The sequence below is a fragment of the Hemibagrus wyckioides genome, linkage group LG27 (genome assembly GCF_019097595.1).
Source record: "Hemibagrus wyckioides isolate EC202008001 linkage group LG27, SWU_Hwy_1.0, whole genome shotgun sequence".
NCBI classification, from domain to species: domain Eukaryota; kingdom Metazoa; phylum Chordata; class Actinopteri; order Siluriformes; family Bagridae; genus Hemibagrus; species Hemibagrus wyckioides.
Window position 1 is genome coordinate 15,566,404 of NC_080736.1, and position 20,555 is coordinate 15,586,958.

At 37.1% G+C, this 20,555-nt stretch overlaps 1 long non-coding RNA gene across 1 annotated transcript; it reads right to left on the minus strand.

Moving 5' to 3' along the window:
• Positions 1 to 11,774: 11,774 nt before the first annotated feature.
• Positions 11,775 to 12,140, minus strand: LOC131347802 (uncharacterized). Its single transcript, XR_009203829.1, has 3 exons — positions 12,117 to 12,140; positions 11,941 to 12,018; positions 11,775 to 11,853 (listed from the first exon to the last, which is right to left on the minus strand). It is a non-coding gene; the product is annotated as an uncharacterized LOC131347802 (long non-coding RNA).
• Positions 12,141 to 20,555: the final 8,415 nt, after the last annotated feature.

Genomic DNA, 20,555 nt, shown 5'->3' on the forward strand with positions numbered 1-20,555 from the left:
GTATTATTTGACTTTAAAGAATACAGATGTGGAAAAGTAATAACTCATAGGGCACAAGGACACACCGGTCGTTATATATCGTTATATCTTCCATTACCGTGGGGTAATGTGGTATCAGTAGGAGACCAATGCATTTAGTGATATATTTGGTGAGAGCATTGCATTCATTGTCAACCAGAGGTGGACGAAGTACACAACTTCCTTACTTGAGTGAAAGTACAAATACTACTGGTCAAACATTACTCCATTACAAGTAAAAGTTGTAAAGACAGGTTTTTACTTAAGTAAAAGTACAGAAGTACTTGTTTTTAAAAGTACTTAAGCATCAAAAGTAAATGTCAACGCATTGTTTTAATATTGTTGCATTGTTGTATGCAATACTTTCTGTGGAATTAAGAGCTTTTAGAATGTTACAAAACCTATAGAAATTAAACAACAGAGTTGACAAAAAAGATGGGTATAATCATTTTCATTTTTTTATTTAACACTCCTACCACCCCCGACAAAAAAGTACAGGTACATCTCAAGAATTAGAATATCATGAAAAAGGTCAATATTTTTTGTCACTCAGTTCAGAAAGTGAAACCCATATATTCTATAGATTCCTCACACATACTGAAATATTTCAAGCCTTTATTTCTTGAAATTGTGATGATTATGGCTTACAGATAAGGAAAACCCAAAATTCTGTGTCTCAGAAAATTAGAATATTACATAAGGTCAATAAAAAAAAACGATATTTCAAAGAGAAATGTCAGACTTCTGAAAAGTATGTTCGTTTCTATGCACTCAATACTTGGTTGGGCCTCCTTTTGCATCAATGCGGCATGGCATGGAGGCAATCAGCCTGTGGCACTGCTCAGGTGTAATGGAAGCCCAGGTTGCTTTGATAGCGGCCTTCAGGTGATCTGCATTGTTGGGTCTGGTGTCTCATCTTCCTCTTGACAATACCCCATAAACTCTCTATGCGGTTCAGGTCAGGCGAATTTGCTGGCCAATCAAGCACAGTAACACCATGGTCATTGAACCAGCTTATGGTACCTTTAGCAGTGTGGGCAGGTGCCAAGTCCTGCTGGAAAATGAACTCAGCATCTCCATAAAGCTTGTCAGCAGAAGGAAGCATGAAGTGCTCTAAGATTTCCTGGTAGATGGCTGCGTTGACTGTGGACTTCAGAAAACACAGTGGACCAACACCAGCAGATAACATGGCAGCCCAAATCATCACTGACTGTGGAAACTTCACACTGGGCTTCAAGCAACATGGATTCTGTGCCTCTCCCCTCTTACTCCAGACTCTGGGACCTTGATTTCCAAATGAAATGCAAAACTTACTTTCATCTGAAAAGAGGACTTTGGACCACTGAGCAACAGTCCAGTTCTTTTTCTCCACAGCCCAGGTAAGATGCTTCTGACGTTGTCTCTGGTTCAGGAGTGGCTTGACACGAGGAATGCGACATTTGTAGGCCATGTCTAGGATTTGTCTTAAGCTCCCCCAAATTCTTGAATGGATTTTGCCTGACAGTCCTCTCAAGGCTGCGGTTATCCCTTTTACTGGTGCACCTTCTCCTACCACACTTTTTCCTTCCACTCAACTTTCTATGAATATGCTTGGATACAGCACTCTGTGAACAACCAGCTTCTTTAGCAATGACCTTTTGTGGCTTACCCTCCTTGTGGAGGGTCACTGTGGAGCAACACTGCTTTAACAAAGAGTTATATATATTTCCACAATTCACTGACACCGTTTTAATATGCATTTACACCATTGTCCAGGATCCTTCCTCCTGTGTGCAATGTGTTGTGGGCAATATTACCCATTAGAGTGTGCATTGTTCTGCACTTTGAATTTCTACTGGAAGTAGTAGACCATCCAGGAATTTTTGGAATACTCTTTTCAGTATACTACGATTTGGGGCATACTAATTCTATTTTTGAATACTATTTAGGACACATAGTATGAGAATTTGGACACAGCATACGTTTTTGTGTGTTAACTAACATCATTACCAATGCGTTGGTGGTGTATAATATACAAAGCATATCTTCGTCCATTTTGTCAGCAGTTGAGTTCAAAAAATTATGGAAAATCACTGAACTTTACAACACGTGACGCTACAAGAGTGAAAAAAAAATCATCCTATGATAAATGTAACTACTTTCTACTCAATGACATTGACAGAAATGTAGTGGAGTAAAAAGTAGAGTATTTGTCTTTCAAATGGAGTGAAGTTAAAGTAAAAAGTATCCAGAAAAAATAATACTCAAGTAAAGTACAGATACTCAAAAAGTGTGCTTAAGTACAGTACTCAAGTAAATGTACTTCTTTACTGTCCACCTCTGTTGTCAACTATTTTTAGCATAGAAGACTACGGGGAAAAAAGTTTTTCTTTTGTTCTTACAAAAAAGAAAATGTAGAAAAGTGCTGCAGTGTGAAAGTAAATACTGTCATAATGGTAGTTAATTAAATAAAAGTGAGTTACAGTTCTTTTATATGTATAAATAATGACCCAGATAGCAAATTAGATCAGATAGATCCTCTAGGCAAGAGGAAGAGTTTCCACTTTGGGTTTGGCCCACATATCACATTGAATTACTGCCCAAAGCTGGGCCAAGTTTCAGACCAAAACTCATTTGCAAAATTCTTTGAATACATTTTGGTCAGAACCCTCTGTAGATATGTTCCAAATTTGCTGGTGATCGGATCAACGGTCATCAGATCAACAGATCAATGGTCTAGGAATAATTCACAAAAAAAAAAAAATTAATTTAATTTAATTCAATTTATTTTGTATAGCACCTTTTACAATGAACATTGCCTCAAAGCAGCTTTACAAAAGATGAAAAACAGAGAAAAGGGAGGGGGGAAATAAATCAAAATATTTTTATTTATAATATGCTTTTTTTTACGACAATTTTTATTTTCAAACATTGTCATATCAGTTAAGACAACAATTAATTAATTAAAATATTAATATTAATATTAATATTAATAATAATAATAATAATAATAATACATAAATGAACACCAACATATCTCAATAGCTTTAACAACAACAGAAAAATTCCTCAATATCATACTTGTATATATATATACAAGTATGATATCATTACTTATATATATATATATATATATATATATATATATATATATATATGCCCATCAATTCCACTAAAGAGTCACCATCTAGACTCTGCAAAAGTCACAGGACACATTCCACATGGACCAAAATACATGAAGTTTTTAAGGCATGGCATGAAGTCATCCCCTTTATCCATTAAGACATGCCAGGACTTTTTTCTTTTTTCCAAGAGCATGCAATTACATGTTTAGCTCCCAACAAACAGAATAAATAATCATTTTTCATGTTTGGTGATTTTAAAATTCAGAGGACAAATCTGTAATATACATAACATGGGATCAAGAGGAATAACTTAACCAATGATTTGACTTATTCAATATTAATATTTAATATTTTAGCCCATAAACAATTAAATTTAGTGCATTCCCACATGCAATGACATACAGTTCCCTTCTCTTGTTTACATTTGTAACATACATCAGGAATATTCAGGTTGTAGTGATGTAACTTAACTGGAGTGATACATTATACGTTATATCAACCTGCAGGTCAGACCGCCATGCTTGAAGTCTGTCATTGAACCATTCTTTAGATCTAGCCACCAACTGTTTATATAACACAGATATCTGACCTCTACCTTTTATACAATTAAGTGTAAATGAAACACCATCACCCCTCTTCCTCTCCCCAAACACTTCCCAATGTTTTCTCAAAAGGGCCCAATTTTTTTTGTCTAACTTTATGATGCCTTTTGCTCGAGCTGCTTTCAGGGTACGGACTTTGTCAGCATAGTTTTAGAAATTTCATTATCATGGCCCTCAGTGGAGAGTCAGAACAATCTTCGGATCTCTATCAATTACAAGAGGACCAGGAAATTTTTCCGGGCCGAGGGTCTCAGGGAATAATTTCTCTAAAAAGGCACACATATCCTTTCCCTCGATTTTTTCTGGAAGTTCCACTAATAGTAGATTAGATGACTGCAATTTTCCAGATTATTGACTTTTAATGAGAAAGATTCTATGGCAGTTTTTAATTTAGTGTTCTGCGTTTGCAACTCTGAAGTGTTATCTTCTTGTGTGGTTATTAGGTCCTGTGTTGTGAGAGTTTTAAGGTCGCACTGCACTTCGTTAATCGCCTTGAGCAATCCATCAAATTGCAGTGAGTGGATAGCCACAAGAATTGCAGAATCTTGGCTGACATTCCCTCTTCTCTATTAGCTTTACTGGATTTAGCCTTGGCCTCTCCCGGTTCGGTCGATTTGACTTGTTTCTGTGTCATTTTAATTGATTTTAGTGGCATCTTGGAACATTAAAATATATCCGAATTCAAAATGGAATCAGTTTGTCAGCGTTTATTGGGTTAAAGAATTAAATTTAAGTCAGTATTTGTAGTGGAGTTCTGATTCACATCTACTCAACACCAGGCCATAACTGGAAGTAATTTATTTAAATACAGTTACAGTTAGTATATTCAATTGGTCATGACCCAGGGATTCAGGGGAAATAAGGAACACAACTCTAAGACAAACAGTTCAAAAGTTAAAGCAAAAATGTACTCTGAATTTTGGCCTATTGGTGGCAGTATAGGGATTGATGGATTGACTGCAAATTTGGTGCCTATGATGGTATCAGATTCCACCAACATCCACCGAGGGTTTCTATAGTCTGCCATAGAAAACAATTGAAAAAACAATAATGTCAAGGAAATTCATTGGACAACAGTTTGCCTAGCAAAATTATTTGAAAACCTTTTTGTCAGAAACCTCCGTAGATGATACATACTACATTTGGTGGTGATAGGATCAACGGTCTAGGACTAGTTTGCAAAGTGTGTTTTTCAGAAAATTCAAAAATTTATAAAAAATTTAATATAAGCCCAATGGCTGCATTTGCATTACTAAGACACATGGATTCAGCAGAAAAAAGATCTCAACTCAAGGACAAACTCAAGGTTAAAAAGTTATAAGCAAAATGAACAATTTTGAGATAAATGGATTGACCACAAATTTCATGCCTGGATACTTTGGACTGTACTCTACAACCTTCAGTCTTTAAGCATTCAGGCTAATTTCATTGTTAACAATGATAAAACTGATCCTTTTCTGTACATGACAATATTATAAATAATATACTTTATTTCTATCTATTTAATGAAATCATTTGAAATTTCCTTTTATAAGTATTTCAGTTATGTGTATAGAGTGTGGCAGTGTCACATTGATTCTTTCTCAGTTTTACACTACTCCAAGTGCCTTCAGTAAACATACTGGAATCTTACTGTGTGTGGTAATTGAAGAGGAGTTTAGCTACCTGTTGAGTTGCAGACAGAACACTTTTGGTTTTCTTTAATATATTCAAGCACATATATCAACTTTCATTTTACATATGTCCTTTGACTTTGTACTTGTAAATATGAACAAATAAGGATATGCATTCATAAACATAAACAAATATAGGTTTTTAAAACTTAGAAATGCTGCAAAAATGTTCTTGTGCTAATTAGGAGCCATGCACCAAAACTGCAAGGCAGCTATTGTAATTTTTAGGTGCTACTCCAGTTCAAAGTATCCAGGCATGAAATTTGGGGTCCATCCATCCATCTCTATAATGCCACCAACAGGCCAAACCTTAAGATACATTTTTGCTTATAACTTTTGAACAGTTTGTCCTAGAGTTTGTCCACTTTTTCTTTATTGCACCTTTATTGCAAGTGTAAGTTTTGTGGGTACCCTGTAGTCATATTGTTCTACCTGGTAACTATACTTGAACAAATTTTAAAAACAATGGTCCCAAGAGGTAATACACAAAACTTCATCATTACTTTAAGGAGATGGTTAAATGTGATTTTTACAAAATCAGAGATAAATAAAACACAAAATGGCTCACTTGGAGATTTCATAAGTTCATAAGAAATTTAGCTGAAATGTCTGCTTTGATGTAGTTTGGTACTTTGGAGTAATAAGGAAGTGAAAGTTTGAGGTTTTTATGGTATAGCACACCCAAGTGACCTTGGTGCCTACCCAATACTGTTAATGCCAATAAAGTGTAACAAGTGGCGTTACTTCAACAAAGCTCTGTTGAGATATGACTCACTTCCTGTTCAGGCAGTGCTTAATTTGTAAATGAATAATTTCTGGAACAAAACCAGCAATCTTCTCACCGCTGTGACCGACACCAACCACACAACTTCAGTTTTCCCGGAACATGATGTCACTACACGGTGGTAGCGCAATTATAAACATTAACCCGTTGCTGAATGGTCTTGTGTATTATTCTGTTCCATGTCCGGGCTAATCGTGGATTTATATATATATATATATATATATATATATATATATATATATATATATATATATATATATATATATATATATATATAAGGCTAATTTTCAGGGCACAAACAATTTACATCTCATTTCAGATGAGATGTGTTCCTGAATACTGACACCTGCTACATTAGAAGATACGCCCCAAGTCGAAACCATTTAACTCTATTTTGGCAATTTATTTCGTGCTTGAATCCATGGGCAGCTGCTACCATATGTGATTTAGTGCGACTGTGCTCAATATCATTTATCTGATCAGTGGAAGTTTCTGTCACCGTGGTTGCGTCCTCTGTTATTTCTGACTGGTGTAACTCGCTTTGCTTCTGTCTCCCGCTATCTTGACCCGGTGTGCAGTTCCATGTTCTCGGATCTCTTTTTGATCAGGCACACCATCAGCTTTTCTCGTGGAATTAAAAAATTGAAAATATGTTTGAAGGTCTCTTTGACATTTTGAAAATATAATTTTTATTTAGGTAGACCAATAAACCATTCTTTCTTTCCGCTGCTCACTGCGCCAAGCAAAACAATAATCACCAAACCAATGAGAGTAATTGTAAACTTAAGAAAGCTGATTGGTCAAAAACATAAGGTGAGGACCAATAGCTAAACGTTACCTCTAAGCAGGGGTGTCGTAAGTGGGGGAAAGAGGGTGACTGAGTGCATAGGGCCCTGGCATCAGTGGCATGTGAGGGGCCCTGGCCGCTTTGCCCTCAAAGATCCTCAACATAGTGTAATTATTATTGTGACATTGAGTGTACAGTGCCTGCGCTTGCAAACAATATTCTGATCCTTGCTGTTTTAACAAGATTCGGCACACCCACACATTTGTGTGGACACCTCCTATGGGAACAGCGTGCAGGCAAATTTGAATGATTTAATTGGTCAATCAAGAACAATGCCAAATGATAATTGGCTGTGAGGGGGCACCGGAGCGCGGATTTGGCAGTCAGAACTAAGCGAGCACCAAGCGGGCAAATGTGGTAGTTGAGACCGACGCCACAATAAAAAGAAAAGAGAGAGATAGAATAGGAAAAGAAAAGTTTTGTTATAAGAGAAAGAATATTACAAAGCTAGCAATTAAAAATCTTAGCTTACTCTAAACTTTGAAATAACATGTAAAGTGTTTGAACCTGAGGCAATTTTTTAAGAGATAAAATATGAAGAATAATATGAAATCTATGTGTGTACTGTACAGTACATTACAGATTTTGTGGATCTTGCTCAAAATATTAAAATGAGAAACCCTCTGTTTACAGTCTCAGAGAGTGCAGCAGTGGGTCCATCACAACAAGGTTCTACTGCTAGTTTTTCAGCCCTTTTCACTTTGGATTATTTTATTATTGTACTTATTTTGAATTAGCCAGACATACTTTGAAAGAAGGCAAAGTGGTGATTTGAGTTATATGGTGTTTATTTATTTATATTACTGATTAAAAAAATAATAACGTTCTGGACAACGAGCACAGTGTCTCTTAGTAAAACACAATTCAAATAAAAAAAACCATTAAGTTGTCATTTTTTATCTATGAGGGGACACCTGAGCTGCTTTATTTATAGTATAAAGTCACAGGGGTAGGCGATGTCAAACCTAAAAATCCGCTGCCCTGCAGATTTTAGCTTCAACCCGAAGGAGAAAAAAACAAACACAAAACATACCTGTCTATAGCCTTAGCGGTCCTGAAGACCTTGATTAGCTTGTTCAGGTGTGCATGATTAAGGGTGGAGCTAAGCTCTGCAGGACAGCTGCCCTCTAGGACCGACTGTCACGAGGCCTGAACACCAGAGGGAGCCATCGCCCGAATATTAACCGTTTCTGCCCACTTCCGGTCCAGTGATCGTATATAAGCAGCACGCTATCTCAGTCACATTGCGAAGCATTGTTTCCTTAAGCGTTGCTAGCCAAGCCTTGATTAAGTCTCTATCTAGTTTCCTCGTGTATGACCCTGCTCGCTTACTTCTGACTTTGATTTCTGGATTTGTGTTTTGGTTTTGATATTCTACGTTGCTTTCTGGTTTTGACCCTGTTTCTCCGTGCCCTCGACCAAGATCTTTAGCCTTGGCCCTTTATATTATCTGTGAATGGATTCTAATACTCCTACGTCTGACGAGACGTTACACCGACATCTTGGTATAGCACAATTTCTGCAAAAATATTTCTGTGCTCCATTAAAATGCATGCACTGCAAATAATTTTTTTATACTATAGATGGTGTTTGTATTTTTAATAATGTTCTTTTCAATGTGGCATCAATGATTTGACAAGTATTGTATCAGTGAGTGAAGTGTGTACACTTTTATATTATTATTATAAAAGTGATAAATAGCGTGGATCATGAGATATGGGAAAGGGTCCCCCATACTCTGTCTCTTGCATAGGGCCCAAAATTGGGGCTACACCCCTGCCTCTAAGTGTATCTGCATAAACCCACTCAGACTTGCTCACTGTGTTTCACTCACTCATTCACACACGTGCACACACACACGCTGTCAGGTCACCAGGCACAAAGTTAATTCCAGATTAATTATAATAATTACCGAACGCGAAAACACGAAAAATCGGACATTTTCCTGGAACAGGATCAGGCTCCAAATTAAGCACTGTGTTTAGGTGTCTTTACCACAGAATTGTACTGGATCTCCACCAACATCCACCTAGGGTTTCTATAATCTCCAATAGAAAAAATTGAAATTGCCATGGAAATTTATTGGACAACAGTGGCTACATTGTTTGCCCTAGTAAAATTTTTATTTTTTTGACAGAAAGCTCTGTAGGTGATACGTACTACATTTGGTGGTGATAAGATCAACGGTCTAGGACCAGTTTGCGAAAGCGTGATTTTCAGAAAATTCAAAATGGCGGTAAATTCAATATAGCTCACTTTAAGCCCAGTGGGTGCATTGGTATCACTATGACACAAAGATACAGATCACAACTCTAGGACAAACAATTCAAAGGTTATAAGCAAAAATGTACAAGTTTGGCTCTGTTGGTGGCGCTACAGAGATTTAGAAAATGGCCTCTGTTGCAGTTTGCCGACTGTGAAAGTTTTTTGTCTTCAAAATGTCCGAGTTATAATTAAAACCGAACAATTTTCTTCTGGTGTCACACTGAGGAACATTAAGGAGATTGAAACTAGACTTATTCTTTTCTATTATATCTTCACTGGAATTTTATTAAGCACTTTATAAAAACAATTTTTTCTCGTCCTTTTCTTTTCTTTTCTTTTCTTTTCAAAGCAATTATAGCATTTATTACAGGTCTAGAAACCAAACTGACAGAAAACAGTACAAAGCATTGATAATATTTCCTACCAAAAACCTTTCATGCTATATTTCAGTTAAATAAAATGCACTTTTAGTGAAAAAAATAAAAAAGAGAGTAAAACAGATAATACAGCTGTAACATGCCGGATCTCTGTGGTTGCTGAGCGCCCAGCGACACGCTATGGAGACAGACCCAGATGCAGGATTCAAATAAGTGCTGCTTTATTAACATAAACCACGAGACTTGGGGAAGATTAACCTAAACATTAGACATAACGCTAACAAAACAAAACCTAACATACAAAGCAATGAACATAGAACAATAGCCGACAAGGACAGGTACAAAAGGATCCCTATTTATAGGGCTAAACATTAAGGCTAATAGAGAACAGGTGAAACAGCAGGAACGAGAACAATAGGAAAGGCGTGGCACAAAATACACACAATAAAGCAGGCTTCATAGAATCACCTGCCAGCACCCTCTCCAGGCCTGGCAGGGAACTATCCAGTGGTTCCTGACATAGTCCCCCTCTAAGGCACGGCTCCTGAAGCGCCTCCAGCATATCTGAAGGGCGACCCAGGCATAGATGGCAGGTGCAGTCCAAGAGGGGAGATCCAAGGCATGACATAGTTCATAACTGCAGTCTACAGTGGTGCCCCAGATCCTGGGGATACAGTGGCATCTGACACGTACATGAGACGTAAGGGAAGCGTCTTACACCCGAGATGCAGAGCGACATCCTCCACAGAAACTCCATAGTGGAGCGGCGTCCCCAGCTGGCTAAGACTTGAAGTGCTGCTCCTCCTCTACATTCTGCTTGAGAAGGGCCTGGTGTTGAGTCTGGTGGATGCCAGAGAGGAACTTGATCTGCTAGTGGTCTTGACAACATCTGCAACCTTTATTTTTTAACACTTTAAAGATGCTGCTGTATAAAAACACAGTTATAATTTCAAAGTGTACATCATTCTGTCCTGCCAAAATGCCCATAAGCTCAATTTTATTCTTGTACATAGAAAGATTTTAAACATTGGACAGTAAAACATCAGGCAAAATAAAATTTCTGTCCAGGGAGGTGTGTATTCCTTACTTTATCATCATTTTATTCTAGTTTACAAGACTAAACATATAAACAAAAAAACTAAACATAATAAAAATAACAAATGCTGAGGACTGAGGACTGAGGAAATGTTTAAATATCTAAATACAAAGACATTAACAACAATTTTAGTCAACATTACAGAACCGAGTGAACAGACACAAATGAATGACTCTTACATGAGACAAAAATTCTTTTTGCAACTTCAATCCTTAAACAAACATCCTTTTGCACAAAAACACACTTAAAGAGTACACACTTACTCCCAGAGACTGTGGTTGCAGGTTGTTTCACTTCTGTAAAATGCACAAAAATAGTGTTATAAATTTAAGATAAAATATGTAATAATGTTAAACAATAAATGTTAAAATAATGTATATAAAATATAAATAATGCCATAAATAATAATGTTGGTGCAAGAATTTAGAGAAGTAAAAACTCTATCAATGGCAGCACAGATGCACAGACACACACACATAAGTACACACACCGTGGGTGTATTTATCACACTGAAAATGATTTCATTTGTTCACAGAAGCATTTACAGATAAAATGCCGTACTGATGACAATCCTGTAATTTGGGAGAAAACATTTATATCCTTATCATGTTCCTGATTGTAATTTTATTCATGAAAAAAACCTAATGTAAACCTAAATTGACTTCAAAACATATAACATCACGCTTTACTACACTTACATATACACATTATGTATATTCATATACAAGTTAAAATCTCCGATATTAAAAACAATTAAAGAAAGCAAGCCAACACAAATCCAGAAACAAAGACAAATAAGACCAGACCCTCAATTAAGACAAAAGCAATACTGTCCAATGTAAAGTTTTATTCTCTGTGCGTATGTTATGAACCTTTGGTCTATTATTTGCCTATTCATGAAACATGTTGTAAGACTGTTGACCTTGTGTTTGGATTGAATTAAACTTCAGCATATGGAACACCAAATGCAGACACACGCATGACGCATGCAGACAACACACTTACTTCCCCTCAGTGTATCATAATCAGAGCACATGGTTGCAGGGTTCAGGGTGGTGTAAGTGTCACTGGCAGAGCTTTTAATATTCTAGTGGGGACATGAGAATTTAAAGAAACAATGCACACGTGCACACATACACACCCACACACACAGGTAGAAAGACTGTATACTTACTTGCAGTGTGTCATATTCTGGGGACACAGTCATGAGGTTCAGCGCTGTGTATGTGTCATCTCCAGGCGTTGGAACACACTGAGAGAATTGAAGAAAACCTCTTTATTTTTATTTATTAACAGATTTATAGGAACTTTAAGAAGATTAAAACACAAAGTGAAAAGTTCTCTCAGTACCTGAGTGTCTCTTTCTGCTCTTTCTTCCTCCTGTTCACACAAAGGACACAAAAACCAGGCTGTTCAATCTGTTCCTGCTTGATTCGCCTAATGTTTAACATTTGACATAATGTTTAACAATATGATTCTGGTAACTTAAGGAATACAAAAAGAATTCAGTCACTCACTTAACACACAGGGACGGTGATAAGAAGAGAGAGAAGCAGAGCAGGAACAAGTGCAGCAGCAGCTCCCCATACAGCATACAGCTTCCACACTACAGCTTGGTTCTCTTTTAGCACAGGGACAACTGTTAGTGTTACCGGAAAAGTTATTGACAGACAAATTATTTATTTAATTCTTTTTTAAAAGCAGAAGTGATTAAAGTGATTACTGTTCTCTGGTCATGTTACCAAGAAATTGCAATAAAAAAATGCAAACTTAAACTACTCTTTTCTAAAAATGGTAGAAAACCCGATAGTACAAAGTGTTGAACCTGAAAACTGCTTGCGTAAATGTTTCTCATATTAAAAACATTCCCACGAGCAATTACACATTTTTTTTTGGCAATCTGTTTTAGATTCTAGTAGATATGATGAAACGATGAGGTATTACAGTGAGAGCCTTAATATAAACCAGAGATTTGTTTTGAAGCAGGAAGCAGGAGTAGAACCACATTTCAATATATATATGCTATATATACTTTTTATATATATATACTTTTATATATTTAAAAACACACACACACATTGCAATGCCTCATAAGCAATTCTGGATTTTCCTCTTTATTTATTTGACTGAAACCTAAATCCAAACCAAGCAAAAAGCTTTTTAAGATAAAGTTAAAGTACCACCAGAACCTGAGCTACCACAACCTTCTAGATAATGACTGATCTCTCACGTCTAACAGTTTGTTCAGGAGAGCGAAGATCCTCACGTCCTTTCACAGCACAGGAGTAGTTCCTGCATCTTCGCTGAAGAAGAGGTAGAGTTTGTTGTGTTTGGTGAGTTTATCAGTAACAGGCTGTCCGTTCTTGTACCACAGGTAAGTGGGGCTGTTGGACAGAGTGCAGGACGTGATGCAGCTCAGCGTTACTGTCGTCCGTTCTTCTGATGACCCTGCATAGTGACTCAGTCTTACCTGCAGGTCTGAATGTGCACAAAATAAAGGAACGGGATTTAACAGATGGACATTGATACAGAGAGACCAGATGTAGAGACAGTTAAGTGGAGGATATTAACCTGTAACAATAAGAACCACTCCAGGTCTACCAGATAATCGGTTAGATGTATAAACTACTCTAAGCCGATATTCTCCAGAATCGTTCTTTCTCAGCAGGTTCATTTTCAGAGTGCAGTTTCTGTCTTGCTTCACATATTCAACTCGATTAGTAAACTCATGCATCAGGTCCTTGAAGTCCTTAGAAGAATGCCAGAATACTTCTTTAACACTCTGTCCACTGGAAAGCATGTACTTCCAGCAATTTCCACTGAAGACCCTTCCAAAACACAGACTCTCTTGTCTGGGTAGGTCACCCTCATACAGCTCCTTCCAACACCTGAAATGGTAACAGGTCATGAAGAGATGGTTTAAAATTGATTTTAAAAGCTTCAGCCTCTTTCATAAACCATAACAGCAGTAAGCTTTCACTGCCTACTTGCTGATTGATTGATTGATTGATTGATTGAGTGATTCTCACAATTGCACATTGCCATTTTACATTAGGTTAAATTAGTTACAGCTCGACATTACGTTTATAGGACAGTGTTGTATGTGAGTGTTTTTCTCTTAACATGTTTTAGATTCAAACTATTTATTAACTATGCAAATTTTTCTATGGGGACCATGTAGGGACTTTGCAAAAACTAACCCACAAATCATTTCATTGCAGCAAAATGAATACTCACAAAGAGAAGGAGCTCGAATCTCGTTATAGCCGTGAACAGAGCAGGAGTAACTGACTTCTTCATCATTGCTTAAAGGAAAGTTCCTGGGTGTCTTTGTTATCCTGTATGTATTGTTGATCCTTGTACCAGTAGTACACATTAGCAGCAAAGGTTAGATGACAGGAAGTGTGGCAGATTAGAGCTTGATTTTTGTAGTCACGGATCACCTGCAGATCTAAATGAAGATAAAGGTGAATATTTCATCACAGACATGTACAACAACACAGTTTATTCCAGACTAGCTGCTCTGTTACCTGTAACTGTCAGAGTAACTCCAGCTGAGCTCACGTATTTCTCTCCTTTATCCGTAATGAGCATGAAGCGATATTCCCCCGCGTCTCTCTCTCTCAGATCTGTTATTGTAAGAGTCGATCTTGAGTTTGTCATCTCTGTGTAGTTCACACGTCCAAGGCGTAGTCGGAGTCTAAAGCTAAATCCTCTGGATGTTCCTCCTCCCTCCATTTAGCCTTGTCCTTGAAGCTGAACCAGAATCCAGTGATGATGTTGATATTTGAGTAAGAGCACTTCAGGTTTACAGATGAGTCCCTCAGAGCACAGGTCTTCTCATGACTGCATGACATTTTCAGGTTCTGGATACCTGACACTGAAACTGAATCATTTACATGAAATATTAAAATATAATAAAAACAGCTTTATGTTTTTGTGAACACAGTTTCCTTTGCGGAAGATAATAAGTCTCTCAGCAATATAACAAAGCTGCATTTTTCCCTTTTCTCCTTCAAGAGTAGAAAAAATGGTATAAGAGGAACAAAACATACAGTCACACTGTCACTGTAATTCATTACTGATATCACCTATCAGGTCTGGTGAACTATGATGGATTATACCACTACGAATTACACAACCACTCAGCAGCTGTGGTGTAGATACACAGAGGATTATTGGTTTAAACCAGTGAAATATTTTACACATCCGAAAGGTTACTTGTAGATAATTAACGCAACACACAGAACATATATATACATTTTATGAACACTATTATGTAAAAATAATAATAATCTTATTCACTGTCAAAAGACATGATTTTGTTTTTTTTTACAGATTTTTATAAACAGTCACAGGAGTCTTTAGATGCCACTTTTAACCTCCCTAAACCTCAAATAATTGTCCCTTGTCACCTATAGTACATTTTTATTCAGGGCTGATTAAGTGGATGTGGAGTTCTTTAGTTTAGTCCCACAGAGCCAACATATATCATATAACAGAGACAGGTTCATATTAACAGGTGACGAAAAGAGCAACCCTACCTGTAATATTCAACAACAGGATCAGCAGCAGCATCATTCTGGATTCATTGTCTATAGTTCCACTTAGAAAGAACGTATTCTTACTTTTGGATCTTCTTGTAAAGATAAATTTGAGGAAGTGGACAGTGATATGATGATGGTGTGTGTGTCTTATGAGGGAGTCAACATGTAATTAATGGGAAGTAAAAAGTGCGTGATGGAAGTTCCTGTCCTGTCATTAACCGTAAGAATGAAGTAAACCTATACACTATTTAAATGTTAGTATTGAACATTTAGAAAATATGTATTATATATGTAACATATGTATTTATTGTAAAAAAAAAAAAAAGTACACCAATACACCATGATGGAGTCCATTTTTAATTTTGTTTGTCAAACCACAGCAAAAAAAAATTGCAAAACCAGTTGTGAAATAAAAGGAAAATATGAAGCAATAGCTAGTGTTTTTCCCACAGACATTTGTCTCAATACAGCTGTGTTTAAACCTCATAGAAAATGTGGCCCAATCATCATACTTCAGTGCTTTTAGATCAAATTTAGTCTCTGTCTCATATACATGATAAAAATGCATCATCCATAGTGTATTAATATAAACTTCTAATTTGCACTACAGCAGAAAATAATGTCAGAGCTGCTATATTAGAAAGTTAATCAACAATGTATGACCGAATAAAATCAAGAATTGATCAAGAACTGAGGGATAAAAACAAACAAACAAAAAAGTGTTCATCATGTGTTACTGTGGCGGTGGAGACAGACAGGAGGTGGTTTGAACCAGCAGGTAACGTGATGATTCTCTTTGCTCAGGAGCAAGCAGAGAGCAGGTGGGAACTCCAGAAGCTGCTGTAGCCTACCACCTCTTCAGCTTGAGGACATATCTGGTGTATTCCAGCATCAAGTGGGCAGTCCTGTGGTGTGTTCGCCAAACACCGAAGAGCACCACTTCAGCTCCCTGAGATCGGCTGCCCCAACAGGGAATGACTCCTACTGCATGTAGTTAATGGCAGAGAAGCGGGATACACAAGTCTTCACTGCAAGGGGTTGTGAAAACCACCCAACGCATCATCGGCACACAACTACCTGCCATTGAGTCTCTTCACCACAGTAGATGTCTGCGCAGAGCACACAAAATCATCAAGGACTCCTCAACCTCCTTCCATCCAGGAGGAGATATAGGTCCATCCACACCAGAACCAGCAGGATTAGGGCCAGTTTTTTCCTTTAACCATAAATCTATTGAACTCTACACTACACCGCTAGGACACTCATGTCTCACTACACTTACCACCTTGCAGTTCTGCTCCACCCTGTACATTTCTGTTATAATATAATATTTTCTCTGTATAATATAATTAATGTACATATTGTCCAGTTTATAGATTATACCTAGTTTATCTATCTATCTATCTATCTATCTATCTATCTATCTATCTATCTATCTATCTATATAGATTTATATATACTATATTTATATATAATATATACTGTATAAATATATATATATATATATATATATATATATATATATATATATATCTGTATAAACAGATATTATCTGTTACTGTTGTACATACAATGTACACATTTTTGCACAATTTATAATTATACTTTACACTGTTTATCTGCTGAAAATAGAACTTGCACATACTTCTGCACATTTTGTTGCTATGTAACTGTACTTTGCAATGACAATAAAGTTGTCTATCTATCTATCTATCTATCTATCTATCTATCTATCTATCTATCTATCTATCTATCTATCTATCTATCTATCTATCTATCTATCTATCTATCTATCTATCTATCTATCTATCTATCTATCTATCTATCTATCTATCTATCTATCAAGCTGGTGGTAATGTGGGCAATTCAGTGTTCCAACTCCCAATAGGAATGGCAGAGTGGGACCAGTGCTGCTGGCCTGTGGCCTGGATCAAGCCATGCAGCTGGCAGAGGATTACTTGGACACAGATTACTGGACCAGTTTCTTCTCTTTTTCTGCATTCTCTCCCCATCTCCATCCTATTCCTCTCAGTCCCAGCCCCCCAAGAATGCAAGCTCCCTGAACCTCTGTTTCCTTCTAGTTTTTTCTTCCAGTTCCTTCACAACTCCTTTCTCTACACAGGTGGAACCTTCTGTACCCAACAGGGCTGAGATCCCAGGGAAAAACCTGGGTAGGTTGGCAGGTGTGATGCGTAATGCCAGGCATTTCCATGATCAGCTTTCCCTCACAGAAACAAAAAATTTATCTGGATCCCTGATGCACAGCATGTGTCCCCTCTAATTGTATAGGAATTGAACCTGAGTCACTAAGTGACACACAGGAACACATCAGGCCTTGGTGGACTCTACTATCCATGATCTCAATGTGAAGTATGGGAAAAGGAACAATTGGTGAAGGTGAGGTGCATACATGGGGATGTGCAATGTTATCCACTGGTGCCAGTCATTATTCAATACCAGGGGCAACCATAGTGATGCAGGCAGCAGTTGGTCCCCTTTCGCCACACCCATTCACATAATTCTTGGGAGAAATTGACCAGACTTCTTTGTCTGAGGAAAATGTTTGTGGAAGTGTCCTAAAATAGCAAGACAGGACTTAAACTAAGGAAGAGATGACCAAAGAGCCGAAAAGAAACTCATCATAATCCATTAATGACTGGACACTAGGGCAAGAATAAAACAACAAAGCTTCTCAGGACTGTGTTTATTGGCCCAGGCATTCATGGCCTCAGTTAGTGAATATGCTGGCCATCCCAAAAGATCTATTGTGCCCATTACTTTTAATGAAGATCCCCTACAAAGAACTGGCATGAACCTGTCAAACCACTAAAAGAAGCTTTGAGGATTGTGTTTTGTGTTGGTCATAGTGGACTATGTAACATAACCATAAGCAGAGTAGCTGCTGACATCACATCATGCAGTGTTGTGGGGAAGCACTCTTCAGTGTTATGTCCCAAGTTGGGGATCCCAAAGAGACCATGAATTACCATATCCCACAGACACTATATTGATTTATGAGGCACTAATTCAATAAAAAATTAACACATAAATAAAATAAGATCCCCAAATCTCAATTTCATTTCTTTCGCATTTCATCTCCAGAGTTTTACCTTATCCCTTCACCTCACACACACACACACACACACACACACACAACATCTTACAAAATATTTGCATTGAACCTTGTTTGAAATGTTGTTTGGATATTAAATTAGATATTATACAGCTTCCATTTATGTTAATAAATAAATGAATGAATAAATAAATAAATAAATAAATAAATAAATAAATAAATAAATAAAATAAAAAATCAGCTGAACAACATGTTGTTGTTGTTAGCTTAACCTATTTGTTTCATTTAGCAGCACCCATGTCAAGGTTTAAAACGAATCATCACATCTCTCTCAGCTTTCTCCAGCAATCTGAAGTTCCTCCTCTTTGAAAAAAACTTTAGATGAGGATTTCCTGGATCTTGCTGTAAGATCTGAGATGGATCATCAACTGCTTCATCTGCCTAGAAGTCTTATTGGGTCAAATAGAGGTCACTTAAAAAACTTCATGTTGACTGAGCAGCACAGTTAGTGTTGGTGTAATGATGATGATAATTAGCTCACTGGATGGCAGCAGTGCTCCTGCTAATGTCCACAGCAGTGTACTGAACTTCCTCTTCCTCTCTGGTGTAATGGGAGAACTCTGGGAAACCTTTGCATGTGTGGGGAAAAGTTTAATAACAACACTGGCATAGTGAATGTCATCCTGATCATCTGATCTGTGAGGTATGAAGTGGGGATGTTGCAAACACAGCAGCAGACTGTGGTTGAAAATTAGCACAGGATGAAGTTTATATCAGAACATGATCCCACATGGTCGACAGTCCCTCACTCCTTTCACCCACACTCACCTGTCCACTCTCACCAGTGCTGCTGTGGCCATTAGCTGAGCTCCACTTCCTCTTCCTGGGAAACAGCAAACACGTGAAGTTAAAAATGAGTATTTATTGGTCTGTTTTTTATTCTGGAGGTTCAAAATGAGTGTTAATGCCAGGAAGACCAACAGTCCCTCTATGATGGGCTTTAACATTGTGTACTTCTCTGAGACCTTGAGGAAATAAATAACAACATGTTTGTGACTGAAAATATAAATCTTGTCATCACACTAACATGCAGGGCACCACATGTGGAGCACCAAATATAAGAATTTGAACATCGTTCTGCCTTCTGAGATTTAGAAAATGGCCTCTGTTGCAGTTTGCCGACTATTAGTTTTTGCCTTCAAAATGTCCGAGTTGTGATTAAAACCGAACAATTTTCTTCTGGTGTCACACTGATGAACATTAAGGAGATTGAAACTAGACTATTATTATTATTATTATTATTATTATTGTTATTATTATTGTATAACTTCTCTGGAACTTTATTAAACACTTTAATAAAACGTTTTCTTTTCTTTTCTTTCAAAAGCAGTTATAACACATTTATTACAGGTCTAGAAACCAAACTGTACATTACAGACAGAAAACAGTACCAAGCCTTGATAACACAATATTTCTTAGCAAAAACCTTTCATGCTATCTTTCAGTTAAAGAAAATGCACTTTTAGTAAAAGAAAGAGAGAGAGAGAGAGAGAGAGAGATACTGCATATATATATATATATATATATATATATATATATATATATATATATATATATATATATATACAGTTTACACACACAAATACATTTATTAAAGCCACTATCCAAAAATATATATTATTCAATTACTATTTCTAAACATCTACATATTTTATTCCCCGTTTATTCAGTCCTGATTATACAAATTTAATTATACAAAGTAAATAGTCCCTTGATCCTATATTCTATGAGCTGTTTGATTGGGTAGACTGCACACACTCTGTACAATCTGCAACGATGCTCGATCTCTGCTGTTTATTTACTAACAGCTTGCATTTACTCAGTATTCTCACTAGGTGGCAGCAGCGGGTCTTTTGTATTTCACCTCAGCGTACTGGACACGCTCGTATTCCTTTGTGCCACCAGTGGTCAGAGACGAGCCCTGAGTGCGGGAGGAGAAGAGAATGCTGGAGTAGTGAACATCATCCTGATGTGTGCACCTACCTGTCCACTCTGGAGATCCGGGTCTTCAGTGGAGCTGTGACTTTGCCCTGATTTGGACTTTCTCCTCCTGAGAAAATTGAAAGCATTTTAAGCAAATGCAATGTGTCACTGATCCTGTAAATCATC